This window comes from Plecotus auritus (assembly GCF_963455305.1).
Source record: "Plecotus auritus genome assembly, chromosome: 9".
In the NCBI taxonomy this organism is placed as follows: domain Eukaryota; kingdom Metazoa; phylum Chordata; class Mammalia; order Chiroptera; family Vespertilionidae; genus Plecotus; species Plecotus auritus.
The window spans coordinates 29510298-29528311 of NC_137783.1; the positions used below are offsets into that span (position 1 = coordinate 29510298).

Genomic DNA, 18014 nt, shown 5'->3' on the forward strand with positions numbered 1-18014 from the left:
CTAGGATAGTGCTTGTATCCATCACCAGCGGCCTCGGCCTCCATTCTTCCAAGAGCTAACACTGTCACAGGAAGCAAGCCATTGAGGTGGGAGAAGTATCATACTAAGTTTAGCTGATACAAATAAGCTAAATAAAGACTGCCCTTGAGTTAAGGAACTTTTCATGCCATGATATAAGGTAGGACAAATGAATTCAGAAATAGCTTCTATAGAAACCAGAATATTCTTCCTGCATTTGCAGAGCTGGAGTGGCTGGTTATCAGAAGTAGCTGTTGGAATGAACTTTAAGAAGCAGTGATGGGGCAGAGCTTTGTAGTGTACCAGGACAGTTGAGCCAGAGCTCAGCAGTGGGAATCATGTTTCTGGGGATTGAAACTAGGTAGGTCAGGGTGGCTGGGACTCTGTTCTCAGAAAGAAGTCACAAAAGAAGAATAAAGTGGACAGAGACCAAGATTATCAAGTCCTTATTACATATTACTAATAGTACTAGGCCTTTAATGGAGCAGTATAGCATACTAGATGAAAAGCATACCATCCTGGATTAAAGTTCCCTCTTTTTTCTGGCTGCATTGGTCTGGGGTAAGACACCTACCCTCTTTCATGTGAGGGCCGTTCTCACTTTGGCCACTGAGAAGTTAAGATCATGGAAGTGAGTTTTTGCCTAGACATCCCATTCTGTGTGTGTGTGTGTGTGTGTGTGTGTGTGTGTGTGTGTGTGTGTGTGTGTGTTTTAAATAATTCTTGATAGCTTTATTTAAAAAAAATATTTTTATTGATTTCAGAGAGGAAGGAAGAGGAAGAGAGAAATAGAAACATCAATGATGAGAGGGAATCATTGATTGGCTGTCTCCTGTACGTTGGACTGAGCCTGAAACCCAAGCATATGCCCTTGACTGGAATCGAACCTGGTACCCTTCGGTCCACAGGCCAACACTCTATCCACTGAGCCAAACCTGCTAGGCCCCATTCTGTTTTAAGAGGTCCTCTTGCCTGTGGGAATTTGGAATAGCTAAATGATGAGAAGGGTGATAGTTTAGTTGGTCACAAATGTACAGAGTGACCTTCTATACATGAAGTCATGTACAGAGTGAATTCATCTTGCCTGCCAAATCTATACTTTCTCTAGTATTTTGTAAAAGACCATCCTCTTCTCAGTCATCAAGACAGAAAGAACCAGGGACTCATCCACAACTCCTTTCCCTCTACCCCTATATCCTTCCAGTTATCTAAGTAAGGTCATCTTACCTCTTTTTAAAAATATATATTTTTATTGATTTCAGAGAGGGAGAAGGGAAGAGATATAGAAATATCAATGATGAGAGAGAGTCATTGATTGTCTGCCTCCTGCATGCCCCCTATTGGGGAACAAGCCTGAAACCAAGAATCAAACTGATGACCTTTTGGTGCATAGGACGATGCTCAGCCACTGAGCAACACCAGCCGGGCCATTTTACCTCTTTATCATCTCTTGCATTCATCCATATTCTTAAGCCCCCATCACTTCCTTCCTGGATTTCTACATAGCTATCCACTTTGTCTGTCTTCATTCTATTCTCCCAGCTGTTGTTACAATCCTCTTCCTAACTGCACGGGTAATCATGTTAGTCCTGCTTAAATATGTCTGTGGTTTCTGTTGTCCCTAGGAGAAAGCCTGAGTGCCTAGGTGAACACATGAGCCTCCATCGTTTGTCTCTTCTTATCCTTTTCAGCCACCCTTTCCCTTCCCTCGTGGTTCTTTGCTTCCACAACTTTTGTCCGCTTAGAATGCCTTTTCCCTGCTTCACTCATCTAATTTATTCTCATCTTTCAATCTGGACTCAAGCAGCATCTCCTCTGAGGAGCATCACCGTCCTAACCCACCCAGCCATCTGGGTTGAATGTTTCCCCTGTGTCTGCCTAGATAATGCCATGCACGCTGGGTTGTGATTGGCGACTTAATTGTTTCCAGAGTGAACATGCTAGAGAGGCTGTTTTTTTTTTGTGTGTGTGTTTTTAGTGCCTAGCATGGTGTCTGACACACAGGAGGCTCTCATAAAAGATTAGTAGAATATAAGTGCATAAGAAATTATTATTTTTTTAAATCATCTCAGGACCAGGAGGAGAGACATATTTTTTTTCTCACCACCTTTCTGCTGTACCCATTCCAGCATCTGCTCAGCAGCCCAGCTGTGGTTGAAGAGAAGCATATGGTTGACTTGAAAGAGACAGTTGGGATGTGATTGTATGTGTTTGAAATACACATATAATACATTCTCCCCCCTTCATACAGAATAGCAGCAATAACATCTTGTATTTGTCTTTTTATTTGTATTCTCCATAAATGCCTCTACAGGCATGATCTAATCCGGCCGGGGCAGTGGTAGCCTGAGTGTAGATGGGAGTAATGATTATCTCCATTTTATAGATGCAGAGAGGAAGATAAGGAGTGAAGAAATTTGCCCAAAGTGAGTGAGTTGGTGGTGGTAAAGAGATTGAGCTTTGAGGTGAAGTCGTCTGCTCTTTCTCTCTCTTCATAACCAGCAGAACCAGGATATATCATATTGATGTTTTCACATTTAATCACCAAAAAAGACGGAAGAAGTGATGTTGGAAAAGTTTTCTGCCTATTAACTTTGCTTGCAAGGGTCAATTGATGGTCATTGGTGCCAATTCCGTGCCACCAGGAATTCCCAATTTGGGGTGTGGTGAAGAAGGAAACTATTCAGTGCAAAAAGCTCAACTGTGATTGAGCCACGGCCTAGGGCAGCATGGCTGTGAGGCAGTTCTGGGGTGAGGCCCCTCTCTGGCTAGACAGCTCTGCTCTGCCTGCTCTGCTTCACATGCTCTGCTCTGGTCTAGCAAGACCTCTTGGGTGTTTTGTCTTTGGTGTTTCAGCTCCAGCTCCAGTCTTGGTGTTTCAGTTCCAGCACCCGTTGGAGAAATGCAGTCTTCAGTCTTTGGTGGAAAGGGAAGGTGCACTCCCGGAGCCAGAGAGGAGCCAACTTAGATATTTTTAATTTTTTAAAATCCTCACCCAATGATATATTTATTTCATTGATTTTAGAGAGAGAAAAAGGAGGAAAGAGAGAGAGAGAGAAACATCGATGTAAGAGAGAAACATTAATTGTTTGACTTCTGTATGTGCCCTGACGGGGAATCAAACCCACCACCATCAGTATACCAGAAGACACTCAACTGAAACACCAAGACTGGAGCTGAGCCACTGGCTAGGGCAGAAGCTGACTTATATAGAAAGAATTGTCCCTGATTGGTCTATCATCATGCAGTTTGGTGCAAAAAGCAAAAAGCATTCTGATTGGTCAGAATGGTGTCACTCTGATTGGTCAGTGAAGGTGTTAAGGGGAATAAAACTGTGCATCTCTGGTTGGATGGGGAAGCCTTAGTCCTACTGGTTGAAATAGGATTCCAGGAAATCCTGTATAAGGCCTGGCTTAGATAGCAGGAAAACAGTGCAGACAGGCAGTTAGTTCAGTGCAGGCTTCTCCCTGATGTGCAGTTTGCATGAGAGGCCCATGTTTACTGGTAAAAATGGTTGCTAGGATTTCCTTTTAAATTCGAGCCCAGTTAGCCACCAGGAGTCCTTGGTAGGTATCGTCTTTCCCAGGGTCCACACAGGTATACTTTTTAACTTCATTTCCCTAATCTTCCTTCAGTTCTGGTTAAATGCTCAGAGTGGTATGTCTCCCTGGATTCATTTGGCTAAAAGAGTTGAAGCCCATTAAGTGGTATTCTGGGGCTTGCTCTGGACAGGATTTGTCCCATTTCAGTTGGTCAGTTTGGGAATATTATTGACTTCAAGCTATTTTTCTGCTTCACAAACTAATAAAGTGACAATAAAATCTTAATCCTTAAGTTGTATTCTTTACATTCTATTAAATCCTTTAAAAATAAAATGTTTCCATTCCAGAATTCTGGAGTTGTTGCAGAAATGGCTCACCGGCACTCAATAGTCATATTCTTAATTTCCAGGAAATTCTAAATTTTGAAAATTGCAGCCTTTGAAGTAGGCTGCTGCAGGGAAACTACGCCTACATGTTTTATTAAATTCTAGGCTTCTAACAGCAAAGATGAAGGCAGAGTGAGAGTGAAAATGCAAGGACAAAACAACTAGGATACAGTCAAGATGTACTCAGACAGCATGCAAAGTTTGATGGTAGTCTTTTTTACTTTTTTGGGCAGTCACTCACTCTGTTGATCTCTGAAATATGTGTTATCTGTTGTATAAAATTTTTTAAAAAAATTACAGTTGAAATAAAATGTTATATGAGTTTCAGGTGTATAACATAGTGATGAGACATTTATATAACTTACGAAGTGACCACCCCAATAAGTATAGTACCCACCTAACACCATACATAGTTATTGCAATATTATTGACTATATCCCCATGATTATTTTGTAACTGCCAATGTGTACTTTTTCCTCTCTTCCCCTTTCTCACCCATCTTCTCAACTCCCCTTTCATCTGATAACCATCAGTTTTTTCTCTATATCTATTAGTTTCTGTTTTATTTATTTTGTGTGTTTTTTTTTTTAGATTCCACATATAAGTGAAATCATATGGTATTTGTTTTTGTATGTCTGCATTATTTCACTTAGCATAATACCCTTTAGGTCCATCCATGTTGTCACAATGGTAAGATTTCATTCCTTTTTAGAGCCGAGTAATTCCATTGTATATACGTACCACCTCTTCTTTATTCATTCATCTATTGATGGACACTTAGGTTGCTTCCATATCTTGGCTATTGTAAATAGTGCTGCAGTGAACATAGGGATGCATATTTTTTCAAATTAGTGTTTTGGATTTCTTTGAAAAAATGACCAGAAGTGGAATTGCTGGCTCGTTGCTAGTCTTGTTTTATCCATCCTCATTCATCTTGACTCTTTGGTCTTTGAGTTTTTTCCAGCCCTTCCCCTCTACCCCAATGAAACTGCAGTTTTCTTGGTTTCTATTATGCTAGAAGGTGGCACTTCCCTCACTCTGCCATCCACACACGTCAATGGTTTTCACTTCATTTTGTACCCTGGTGGCATTTGTGTGGATGCATAGGTGTTTTTCCATATTCCCGGTATTTCTACTTATTTGTCCTACTGTTTTCCCAGACTCAATAACTTAAAAGGAAATTGTCCTTAGAATGTTTGTAGTGGGGAAGGACCTTCCTGATCATTTGCTTCATTGTCTCACTTTAGAATTAACTAAACTATGGCTCAGGGGGGTAATGTGGCTTGTGTAATTCCACAGAGTCATCATTTGGTGAAATCAGGCCAGAAATCAAGTTCTTGACCCTCTGTGACCTCTCAGAGCCTCTGTGTTGCGCCCACACAGGCTCTTCCTGGTCTCCTGAACCATATTTCCTTGGCATGAAACTTCAGAGCTGTTTGACCCTCACACGTCACCTCCTTCCCCACATACAATTGTCAACTTTGCATTCACCAAGACCTTCCAATTCTTCTAGGGTTTAAAATTTTTATTTTTTGATAATTAAATTACCAACAATAAAATACATTTTTTTGAGCATATAGTTCTGAGTTTTAACACATGCACTGATTCATATGATTATCACTGTAAACTGCAGGCAGAACAATTCATCACCCCTCAAATTCCCTGGTGCTGCCTCTTTGTTATCGAACTCCTGGCAACACTGATCTTTTCTCTGTTGCTGTAGGTTTATTTTTTTCCAGAATAAGTGGGATTACATAGACTATACCCTCTTCAGATAGCCTCTTTCATTTTGCATAATGCATTTGAGATTCATCCATGTTGTGTGTATCTATAATTTGTCCCTTTTTATTACTAAGTAGTAGTCCACTGTATGGATATACCATAGTTTGTTTACCTATTGCATTCTCACCAGCAATGTGTGACAATCTTAGTTGCTCTGCATCTTAGCTATCATTTCATATTGTCAATTTTTAAAATTTAGCCATTCTGATGAGTGTGAAATGGTATCTCATTGTGATTTTAATTTGCATTTCCCTAATGATGTTGAGCATCTTTTCAATTGCTTATTGTCACTCAGTTGCTTATTACCTATTATGTATATCTGCATATCTTCTATCCGTTGTGATGTTTGTTATACCCATTGTCATTATCATAACCCTATTCCAGGTGGTTATTGTACTTAGCTTTTTATATTAATGTTGTTGTCCACGTACCACAGTGTATTCCAGAGGTCAAGGCACTGTACTAGGAACTTTATATATACAATCTCACTTTATCCTTATAAAATTCTCAGGAGATAAATAGTGTTTTCTCTCTCTATGTAGGAGAAGTAAAGACCCCATGTTCAACAGATATTTATTGATTACCTCCCATATGCTGTGAGCCAGTTATTATACCCACTTACTAGTTCTGTGACTTTAGGCAAGTCATTTAATCTCTGAGTCACTTTTCTTACCTATTAAATTGGGATTATATATAATATTTTCTCTGAAGGTTATTGAATGAGGATTTTAAAGAAGAATTTAGGAGACATGCTCAGCAGAAGGTCTGGTCTATGCTATTTACTGATAAGCCATCAGCAGTGGCTGCTCCTGTTCTCTTTAAACACCTCAGACTTTACTGAGGCTATTTCTGAACAGCCCCTCACTGGCTACCTCCCTCTGGAAAATTGCCCTTTGGTGGGTCTGCTACCTCACTCTGGGTCAAATATTAGAACCAACAAAAGAGTCAGCATTTTTTCTTTTAACGAACATGTTTCTCTCTTTTCTCTTTGTAGCTCATTGGTTGCATCATTTGGTCTAGAACAGTGGTTGGCAAACCGCGGCTCGTGAGCCACATGCGGCTCGCACGCCGCGGTTTGCCTCTCTGTTGACTAATGAGTTTGCCGACCACTGGACTAGACTAAATGTTACCGTGTAGTTGGAAGCTGTGAGGATTAGGCAATTGTGGCATATTGTGTGCAAAGAGGTAAAGGGTAGTATATGACAGTGGTCGGCAAACTCATTAGTCAACAGAGCGGCAAACCGCGGCTCATGAGCCGCATGTGGCTCGCGAGCCGCAGTTTGCCGACCACTGGTCTAGAAAGATGGGATTGAACCAATTTTGCAAAGCAGACCTGCAATGCTGCAGTTACTACTGCTCCTGTGTCCCTCCTGTAAATGCAAAAAGGACCACTTACTGTGGAGATTGCTGAGTGGTCTGTCTCTAAGATCACATTGTGTATTTTAAATACCTAATCTTAGGTATGGCAAAAGGGCTACGATAGGGGAACCTTATCTCTCATTGCACTGGTGTATGAAGTGTTGCTGAAATTATTTTTGTCATTTACTAGTAATTTAATCAAGTTTTTTTTGTTTGTTTTTTGTATTGGCTAGGTAATTTGGGGTGATTTCTAAGAAACTGGGAATACTTTGAAGAGATGTGGCTGTTTGAAGTGAATGTTTAAGATTTTCTAAAGTCAGTAACAGAGAAGTTAAATGAACCAAATGTTTTACTTGGAGTGCATTCCAGCTCCTGTATTCATGTAAAGGATGTCTTTCTTTTACTAAAGTCATAAAGGGTTGATCTAGTTGGCAAGGGTTGTTCTAGTTAGGGTAGGACAGAAAGAGGAAATCATAATATTAGTTTAAAAAATCATGATACAAAGATGACCTTTTACAAATTGTAAAGTCATCCATCATGGAGTATGAGGCTTTGTTTGTGGAAGCAAGGGTATTATCGCTAAAATGGGCTCCTTGCTTTTTCCTATTAGGTAGCTAGAGCACATTTTCACTTCTTCAGTTGTTAAGCCTTTGTCGGGTGCCTACTGTGTGCCAGGCCCCTTTATGTGTTAGTCTCTTAAATCCTCACAACAACTCCTTGAAATAAAAGCCCCATTTTACATGGTGATGAAAGGAGACTTGACTTGGAGTGGTGAACACACAATACAGTATAAAGATGATGTATTATAGAATTGTATACCTGAAACCTATATAATTTTATTAACCAATGTCACCCCAATAAATTCAATGAAAATGAAAAGAAAAAGCCCCACTTTACAGATGAAAACATTGTATGGAGAGGCCATTTGACCTGCCCAGTGTAACCCCCATGAGGAGGTGGTAGTGGGCCCTGGTTTTCCGACTGTGCCTGCTGGTCTCATTGGCACCCACCTCTGCCTGTCACGGAGGGATGGCAGGTGCCACTGCTGCTCACCAGGAAGGCCAGCACACCATCTCCCAGTGTGGCATCTGTTTCCCTCAGAGGGCCTTTTCTAGGACCTAAGGTCAAACTTGCCTACCACACATCCTCAGATGGGATACTTTTATTTGGTCCAGAAGGCCCACTGTAGAAAGAGCATGAACTCTACAAGGTTTAAGTGGGATCTCCACCATTTTATTTTATTGCCTACTAGAGGCCCAGTGCACAAAATTTGTGCATGGGGGGAGAGGTGTCCCTCAGCCCAGCCTGCACCCTCTCCAATCTGAGACCCCTCGAGGGATGTCTGACTTCCTGCTTAATTGAAATAATTTATTATTTTTTTGTATTTAATGCCACATAATGTTTGATATTGTTTTTACTTGAAATACAGATACATTATCATAAATATTACTTTTGCCACTTAAGAAATTGAATGAACTAAATATAAAAAAACACCTATTTGTGTAGAGAACACATACTTTTTGTAGAATTACTACACATAAAATTAGATATAGTAAATAAAAATCTCATCTTATAGATGAAAACATAAAAAACATAACCAGCTCTCTGTTAAAAAACACACACAATTTCATTGAAGTAATTTGACTTTCTTGCTTTAATCTTAGCTTGGCCAGGTTGCATGCGAGTTAATTTCCCCCCCTCCGAGATAACAATAATAAGATGGGATCATGGCAGTGAGTCCACTGGGAGGAAAGCAGTCTGAATTTAACGTCAGTCTAGAAATCCAATTTGACTTGTCCCTGTGGGCAGTGTGTGGTGCTGGCCGGGTCTGCATCATTATTCTGAAGTCTGTACTGATGTCCTGTGACTAATCTATTCCAGCTGTCTGGGTCACTGCTCTGGAGCACTATTTATTTGCAGTAGTGATGCTGCAAATAGGAAAAGCTTTCCCTTTGTTGATTGAAAGCTTTACTGGTAATTAGCAAAACAGACACGCCTCTTACTTGGAGAGAGATTAGAAAGGCAGCTTAAGAGTCAGTTGTACACAACCACTTCGGAAGACGGTTGGACACTCCTTAGGAGAGTTGAGCATTGCAATCCCAAGCCCAGCTCCCCTCTCCTAGGTGTGTGCCTTTGGAGGAACTTGCTGGCGAGGAGCACTAGAATGTAAATGGCAGCATTATTCATACAGCAAAAAACTGAAAACTTCCCAGATGATCCTCAGCAGTAGAATAGAGCAGTAAATTGTGGATATGTTCATACAGTGAGAAATAGTGGTGAAAAATCTACTACAGCCACAGGAGTCAACAGGGATGAATCTCAAACTCTTTAGAGGCAAGTATTAGAAGAAAATGCATAGTCTGTTTCATTTATATTAGCCTTACAACCAGGTAAAATGCAACCGTGTATTGAGAATACATATGTGGTAAAATTACAGAGAGGGACAAAGGAATAATTAACTCAGAATTCAGGCTGGTGGTTATCTGTGCAGGGAGGCGGGGCAAGGGGCGTAGAGAGGCAGAGGTGATCAGAAAGGGGCACATAGGTCTTCTAAAAAACAAACAACCAACCCAAACCCCAGCAACATAAACTGGGTATTAGGTACATGGGGTATATTTTATTGTTCTTTAATCTGACATGTTGTATTATATATATAACTAGCAGTTTAAAACACAGTTACATTTGTGATCTCAAACAGTTTCTGTGTGGGTCAGGAAGTCTGGAGCAGCTTAGCTGGGTGGTTGTAATTTGGGGTCTCCAATGGCGTTGCAGTCCAGATAGCTGCAGTAGCCATCCTCTGAAGGCTTGGCTGGGATGGAGGTTGTGCTCCTAAGAAGGCGACCTCCCTTGGCTGTTGCAGGAGGCTCGGTTCCTCAGCACATGGGCTTGTCTTTAGAGCACTTGAGAATGCAGGAAACAGCAGCCAGCTTTCCTCCCAAGATAGAGAGAGAGGGAAGCTGCTCTTTCACCGAGCCTTTGAGTCACACTCTATCATTTCCCCAGCATCCTATTGGCTATTCACGCCAGCCTATTCATTTTGGGAGGGGTCCACACAAGAGCATGAATGTTGGAGGTGGGATCATTGGGGGCCCCCTTGGGAGCTGGCTACCACGGTTATGCACTTTTTAATATATTTTACAATAAAAAGTATTTAGAGGCAAACTTAACTGGTAAGCTTATTTTTCTTTAGTAATGATGCAGCATCCATGTAAATGAAAATTGCAGTAAGTGCTGAATGTGTCAGCAGTCAGAATGGAGTTGAAGAAAGTCAGTGATGTAAACTGGGTAACTGAGGGCAGGAGTGTGGTGGGGCCAGGAAGCTGGTGGGAAGGGCAGTGAAGAGAGGAACTTCCGGAATACCTACACCATGATGTGTGGTGTAGAGAGGGGACTATGTATGTGTGCCTCGCCTTCAGTCTGCCTGACCTAGATCTCGCAGAAATCTGGGATCCCTGATTTTGAAGAGAATTCTTTAGACCAAGGGCCATTGGTAGCTTCCTGGGCTCACTGTGATATAAAATCCCTACCAACTTCACGCGTTCACCCAAGGCCACCTTTAATGATAAAGGAGAGAGTCCATCCTCATCCCCTTCCCCCACATGTAAGGGTATGGCCGGAAATGAATTAGGCATGTAAGGAGTTTTAGTTAAAAATGCATGCCAAGCCACAAGGCATATTTGATTTACTATTAACAAATTTAAATTACTGGTTCATTTCCTTATCATCACCAAAACTTTGAGTAAAATTGATGTTTCCAAAGGTATATCATGTTTCTCCCTTGGTTTTGTGTAGCTCCTGGCATAACTTCTTGGTGAGTTTCCTGGAGCCACATCTTATCTCCTTTGTGGGTCTCAGTGTCCTTGTGAGCAGGTGTTCCAGCCCCCAGGCCAGGAGGTGCTTGCAGAGGTTCCCTGGAGTTTTACTCATGCGGAGGATGGAAGAGACAGGCCTGCAAGCCAGGTGCGGGGTTCCCTGGCCAGCTTTCCTCAGGCTCATGTGTGCCAGCACCTTCACAGGTGGAGGTTAGACACTGATACCTCTAACCCTCTGTGCTTGCAGAATTTTGGTGACCAACAGATGAAAGGCACGTTAGGCCATCATATAGGGATACTACATTCTCCCCAGCTGTAGTTGTTTTGGTGCTGCTTCCATCTTTATTAGAGCAGTATCTATGCCATTATATTACACTAGGGGCCCAGTGCAGGAATTCATGCACCTTGAAAGAACTGTGGGCCGTGAGGCTGCAGTGGGCACAGGGGTGGGTCTTGGCCCATCCTCTGTGCCCCACCCGACCCCTCCTGCGGTGGCCCCTGTCCCCTGTCTCCTGGCAGCCCTGCTTCTGCCGCTACTGCTCCCATGTGCTGACGGCGCTGGCCCCGCTTGCACCCGCTGATGGCGCAGAGCAATTGGGGCTGGTGCCAGCAGCAGGTGTGAGCAGGGCTGGGGCTGTCAGCAGGTGCGAGCGATGGCCTCTGCCCTGATTGCCCCTCAGGAGCAGAGGGAGGTGGAGAAGCCCTCAGGGGCCATCGGAGCCAGCAGCTGCCACTTGCACCCCCTAATGGCACTGAGTGATCGGGACCAGCGCCGGGCACTGGCAGCGGGTGCGAGCGTTGGGCGGGACCATGGCATGCTGGAGCAAAGAATTTTCAGCGACCGGTGCCCTCTTGGTCTGGCGCCCCTGCTCACCTGCTCCACCATCCCACTGTGGCTGAAGCCCGCCATGTTCCACGCGTGCCCCCGGGTGGTCAGCGCATGTCATAGCGACCAGTTGTTTGGTTGTTGGGTTGTTCCGCCGTTTGGTCTATTTGCATATTAGGGTTTTATATATATAAATTGTATTTTGCATTTTACAAAAAATTAAATGGCAAGTTATTGCCTTTTGTTGTGGCAAAGATAAAAATCACCAAGGGTGCCATGTGATGCTGGTTTTACTCTGATTGGCCAACAATGTGCTTTCTTGAGAAAGGAGGGGGAAAATTATTTGTGTGTGTGTGTGTATGTGTAATGTAAAAAATAGGGTTATTGTGTTTAAAAGGAAACTATAATTACTAATAGTAATTGTAGTAATTGATAATCATAAATTATAGTACCAAGGGCACTGTTAAGAATGATTATTTATATATACTATCAGGGAACAAACTGTCATCTCCACCCCCCACTGGCAGGTGAATGTGCTGTTTGTCCATTTTGCTTGGAGGTTGGCTTTTAGGAGAGCATGGTATTGAGGGGGAGTGAGAAGGAGTAGGGATGACCTGTATGGCGAGCTTAGGGTCAGAAGACCTAAGTTGAAATTTCATTTCTGATATTTTCTAGTTGAATGTTCTTGTCGTCCATTTTCTCTGACACATAGGTGCCTCCTCTGGAAAATGGAATCAGTAAACTCTACTTACCTCACAGGGCTGTGGGGGAGGGCCCATTGTAAGAGATAATGCTGAAATGTCACCGAAACCAGTTTGGCTCAGTGGATAGAGCGTCGGCCTGCGGACTGAAAGGTCCCGGGTTCGATTCTGGTCAAGGGCATGTACCTTGGTTGCAGGCACACCCCCAGTGGGAAGTGTGCAGGAGGCAGCTGATCGATGTTTCTCTCTCATCGATGTTTCTAGCTCTCTATCCCTCTCCCTTCCTCTCTGTGAAATATCAATAAAATATATTTAAAAAAAAAAAAGAGATAATGCTGAAATGTAAGGTGTGGCAGCAGGAATATGACTTGCAGGCCACATACCACTGTGCCCCATAGCATGTTCCATAGCTGAGTACGTAGTAGATTGGGTCCAAATACCTTTGCCTGAAAGGACTCCAGGGGGATCAGCGGTTCTGATGTGGTTCTGAGAGCATCCTTGGATGCCTTCTAGGTGTGGTCTCAGAAATCCAGAGCAAAGCTCAGGTCCTTGAAGCTCCAGTTTTTGTTTGAATGGAGTTTGGACTACTGCCCTGAAATCGATGTGAATTAAAAGAAACTTACTGAGGAATTCCTTTGTTCCAGACATTTGCAGGATGGGTGAGGTTAACAGTTCCCTACATTCAGTATGTGATGGGATCATTCTTTTCTCTTTTCACTTTTTTCCTTGCTAAAAACAAGTAGTTGCAGCAGTGTTTTAATATAGAGACTTGCCATTATATTAAGAATATGTTCTCAGGTGAAGTAGCATTAATATGCAAATCTTTGGTGATAACAAGTTATTTTGCTTATTCTTGCAGGGTGAGGGCAGCATGAACGACCCCTGAGTGTGCCTTTGGGCATAGTTATCATTCATTTTTGATTAGGAGAAAGAAGACGGCCTCCTCTTGAAAGGTGAGTAGACATTTCTGTGCAACTTTTTATTATAAAAATTTTCAGACATCCTGAAGAGTTAAAAGAATGTGCAGGAATTCTTATGTATGCACTGCCTACATTTAACAGTTGTTGGCATTTTGCCACGTGTGTGTGTGTGTGTGTGTGTGTGTGTGTGTGTATTTTTCTGTGAAACGTGCATTTTACAGCCATCATGACACATTATCCTAAATTCTTGAGAATGAGACTCTTAAAAATAAGGATATTCTTCCCTGAGAGCCATTTTAGAACATTTATAAACTCTGTGACATAGAATAATTTAATTAAGTGAAGTTATAATTTTCTATTAAAAGGTATAATAGCTGATATAAATAAAGTCAGATTTAAAAAAAAGCTTTAAACAGTGGTTTATTTAACAGACAGATATGCAGTATGAGTTTGTTTGTTCTGAAAAACATTTGAACATGGAGGATTGAATTTGTACCACACATGGGCCTGTACAGAAGGGGATCACTGTGCTTTCTTCACTCCCTCTAATCCGCCCATCTGCCCACTGTGGTGATGTCTATTGTTGGGTCAGTGGATCTGATTACCACTCCTGCTTCTTCCTGATCAGCATTTACAGTCTCTGCAATCTAATGTGATCAAAGGTCTTAATTGATTTTTTAACCTGAAATTATTAGAATGTATAAAGAATATGAGTGATTATATTAAAATCAACATTAGAGTGATCAAAAAATGATTCTCAGCCCATAATTTGACTCCCTGCATTGAGACTTTACATAAAATCTTAAAGATGTGTTCAGCTATGATTATAATTGTAGATTATTATACATTATCCATTATGGCCCATTACACAATCAGTTAGTACAGCTCTGTGGTTCTTGCAGGAGGGATTTCAGCTGTCCTGCCTTCTAATCTTCATTACATTTTATTTATGGCATCTTCCTCAAAGTAGTCCCTGAACATCTAAGCATTCCTTCATAGATGTTTATAAACTAGACCTGCCCATTTAGGACATCATTTTAAAAGAAGTCCATGTAAACGAGCCATTTACGGCAGCAGAGACTTCTTATAGTCTCTTGTCTCATTTAGAAGACAGAGGTAGTGACAGCAGTAAAGTTCCTTCAAAAGACACTGCCATTCTGAAGAACTGTGACTGCAATTGCAGGCATCTCAGAACGATCTAGTGTGTGTTTTGCCCTTTGGCCTCTCTCTGGTTATACTTGGAAAAGACAAGGAGGAATTGAGTGGGGCTCCCCATGAAGCAGAAGGCTTGAAGGACGTGGTCAAGGGGAAGGACGTGGGGCCCTGTCTGGGGCCTTCAACTGGCTCTCTGGCCCTGGACCACTTAGATATGGGGTAATGATTTTTACTGTCTATTACAATAGAACACACATAAAAAAAATACACATATTGTAAGTGTGCAGCTCAATATAATTTTACAAACTGAACTCACCCATATAACCAGCACTCAGATTAAGAAACATGCTTCCTCTAGACACCCCACTCCATGGGTAGCTCCTCTAGACTTCTAGGAGCATTAATTCATTTTGCTATTTCTCTCTCTTTCTTTCTCTTTCTCTCTCTCTGTGATATATACGCAAATTGTACTTTTTGTGTCCGGCTTTTCTCATTCAACAATGTATTGGAGAGATTCCTCCACTTGGTTGCATATAGTTATAGATTGTTTATTTTTATTGCTATTGAGCATTCTATCATAGGGGAATACAAGTGTATTAATTCTGTTAAATGCAGGTAATTTTTTGTATTCACCCACCCAGAGATCCTCCAGCAGGAATGGAGAATAAACAAGGTTTTAGCCTCATTATGGTTACAGTGGAGGTGGCCCCGGTTGTCCTCCCTCTGCCCAGCTCTGCTGTGATGTGAAGGAGGAATCCAGGCAGCAGAGAAGATTGAGACACAGTTGGGAGATGTGTGTGTTTTTTCAGTCCTGTAATGACTGCTGCTTTTCCTGGGACTGGCCATGTTCCTGCTGGCACATGTTTTCTCCATGCTTTTCTCTGCCCTTTTCACTCTTATACAGCCCCTTCGAGGAGACAGTGCAGAACACACCAAATAACAGGCAATCAGTGGATAATTAAAGTCACTAGGTGCTGGTATTAGCTGTTAGATAGGGCCATTTGGATATTTTATAGCATCATTCTCAGGCCTTACAAAATTATCAACTTAAAAATTAGCCTGCTATGTTTGGTCAAACATTTAATTAACTTACCCCTAATGCCTTGGCAGGGCCAAACCAAATGATATAGGCCCACGGGCCGGATGTTCCCCACCCCTGTGTTTGATGAAGGGCAAAGTTGTGGGCTTTGAGGAGCCTGTGTTGTGGTTATAGTTTCACAGGGATGGATATGGGCCACATCCCTGGAAACCACTTGTACTGTAGAATTCAGGAAGTAAATTCAAAGGCTTGCATGGGCCAGGCTTGTAACATGCGGGTTGTTTAGTAAGGAGTGATGGGCACTATAGAGAATGAGTATATAAGCTTTGCCCAATTTTTGACCCAACGAAACATGTCTGGCTGAGTTTAGCAAGTTAACCAATTTCCAGTCTTTAGGGAATAGTGTTCATTGTAAGTAAGTGTTTCCCTTGGGATTTGAATGTTTTTATGGATTATGTATGATTTTATAAATAAAGTTTTATTCAAACACGATCATGCTCACTTGTTTATATGTTATCTGTATCCACTTTTGTGTTATAACAGCTAAATTGTTTAGTTGCAAAAGAGGTCAGGGTTGAGTAGTTGCAACAGGAATCCACAATACCTAAAATATTTACCATCTGTCCCTTTACAAAAAAGTTTGCCAACTCCTGCTTTACTTCATAAAAGCAAGGACATAGTAATTTTTGTAGTCATAAAATAGTCTGATCCCATTCATTTTAGTGTTAATGCCTTTATTTGTTCATTTACTATTCAACAAATATTTATAGAGTCTATTATATGTCAGGCACAAAATAGTGATAGCAGACATGATTCTTGCCCCTGAGAACTTTACAAGAGGCTCCTATGAACTTGAAGTTCCATTCTGGGATTGTGCTTTTTATGAATCAAAACAAATGTGTAATATGAATAGAATTACCAAATCTTCAATTTTAAGCTAATATATTGGCTGTATTTATTAATTTTAGAAATAGGATTAATTCTTATTTTACATAACCTAATGGTTACTTCACTTATAAAGTGTATGTAGTATGGTGTACATAGAAATGACTTTGTGTTTGGAGGTCCTCCTTGTTTACATGTAGTAACACCAGAATGTTTGGGAGCTAGCATGTCTGGATAGGGCTGTGAGCTTTGAAGTGCTTATCAAAGCAAGACAACAGACCCCCATCTTAGGCCACTTTCATAATAAATAATAAACCTCAACAGAAAGAACAGCATGCAAAGTAAAAAAGTTTTGAATGTAGTAGAACAAATGTGTCTTTGTTGGTGTTTTTATCTGTTTGCTTACTTGAGGTCACAAAAGTTTGTCTTCTTAATAGGAGCCTACTGAAGGCATTTTAATGAACATAGAACTAGTCTAAAATATAGAACTAGTCTAAAACATCATTTTAAGTCTGCATTTTCATATATGCTCAGATATGTCTTATGGGTGGACACAGGCTAAGGATTGCCCCTTCACCACCCTGGACTGTCTTCGGACAGATAAAAAGGAAACGCAGTTGGCCCAGCTTGGTTATTTAGCTGTGTGTAATAATTTGAAGATGTGAAAATGCATGAGGTCCTGGTAATGTTTCCACATTGCCTTAGGAGCCGTCTGACATCAAATGGATTCCACTTGCCACAGTTGGAGGCAGTATCGGGGTGAGCAGTAGTGCTTTCCTCTGAAATCTGAGGCGCTTGTGAGGATTGGTCTGAAGTCACTACAGAGAAGGAATGTCATTTAGTGCAACAAATAGTTTAATGGACATGGTTAAAACTGCATACTGATTTGTTTTGTTTCCAAAATTATTAAGTAAAGGCTTAGTTCCTTTTTATGAGGAAGAAGTGATACTTGCTGCTTGTGATTAAGATACTTTAAAAATTCAATTCTGTTCTTCATTTAATTTTTATAGTGGTTTGCATTTAGGATTAAATGAAAGTGGAAAATGAAGAAGACTGAGTGAAACTAAATGTCACAGTTGCTTTTCTTACAAAGCTGGAAACTGCAGACCTGACTGCTTTGGTTAAAAATAAGGTTTTATGAGTCCTGGCTGGTGTGGCTCAGCTGATTGGAGCATCCTCCCATACAATGAAAGGTCACCGGTTTGATTCCCAGTCAGGGCACATACCCAGGTTATGGGTTTGACCCCTAGTTGGGTGTGTGTAGGGAAGGCAACCAGTCGATGTTTCTTTCTCACATTGATGTTTCTCTCCCTCTCCCTTCCTCTCTCTTAAAAATCAATAAAAACATATTCTTGGGTGAGGATTGAAAAAATAAATAAATACAGTTTTTTAAACAAAGGTGATAGTAGGTCAAATCACTTGATCTGTGGCATTAGGAAAACTGGATCTTGTGTTTTACCTAATATGGAGTACTTTTGTCAAGAACTCCAGCCCCAGGAGTGTGTTATTTTAGAGAGTGGAACAGAACAAAGGACAGAAAATACAGATGAATATAGCTTGATTGAATAAAACATGTTTAGAATGGGTAC

The 18014-nt window shown here is 41.3% G+C and overlaps 1 protein-coding gene across 8 annotated transcripts in view; it reads left to right on the forward strand.

Annotated features, from left to right (window-relative positions):
- Positions 1–18014, forward strand: part of SGMS1 (sphingomyelin synthase 1) — a 281456-nt gene that overhangs the window by 39005 nt on the left and 224437 nt on the right. For all 8 annotated transcript variants that reach the window (XM_080642210.1, XM_080642215.1, XM_080642214.1 and 5 more), the window contains exon 2: positions 13286–13379. The gene's annotated coding sequence lies outside the window, so the exon portion shown is untranslated. The remainder of the gene's footprint in view (positions 1–13285; positions 13380–18014) is intronic.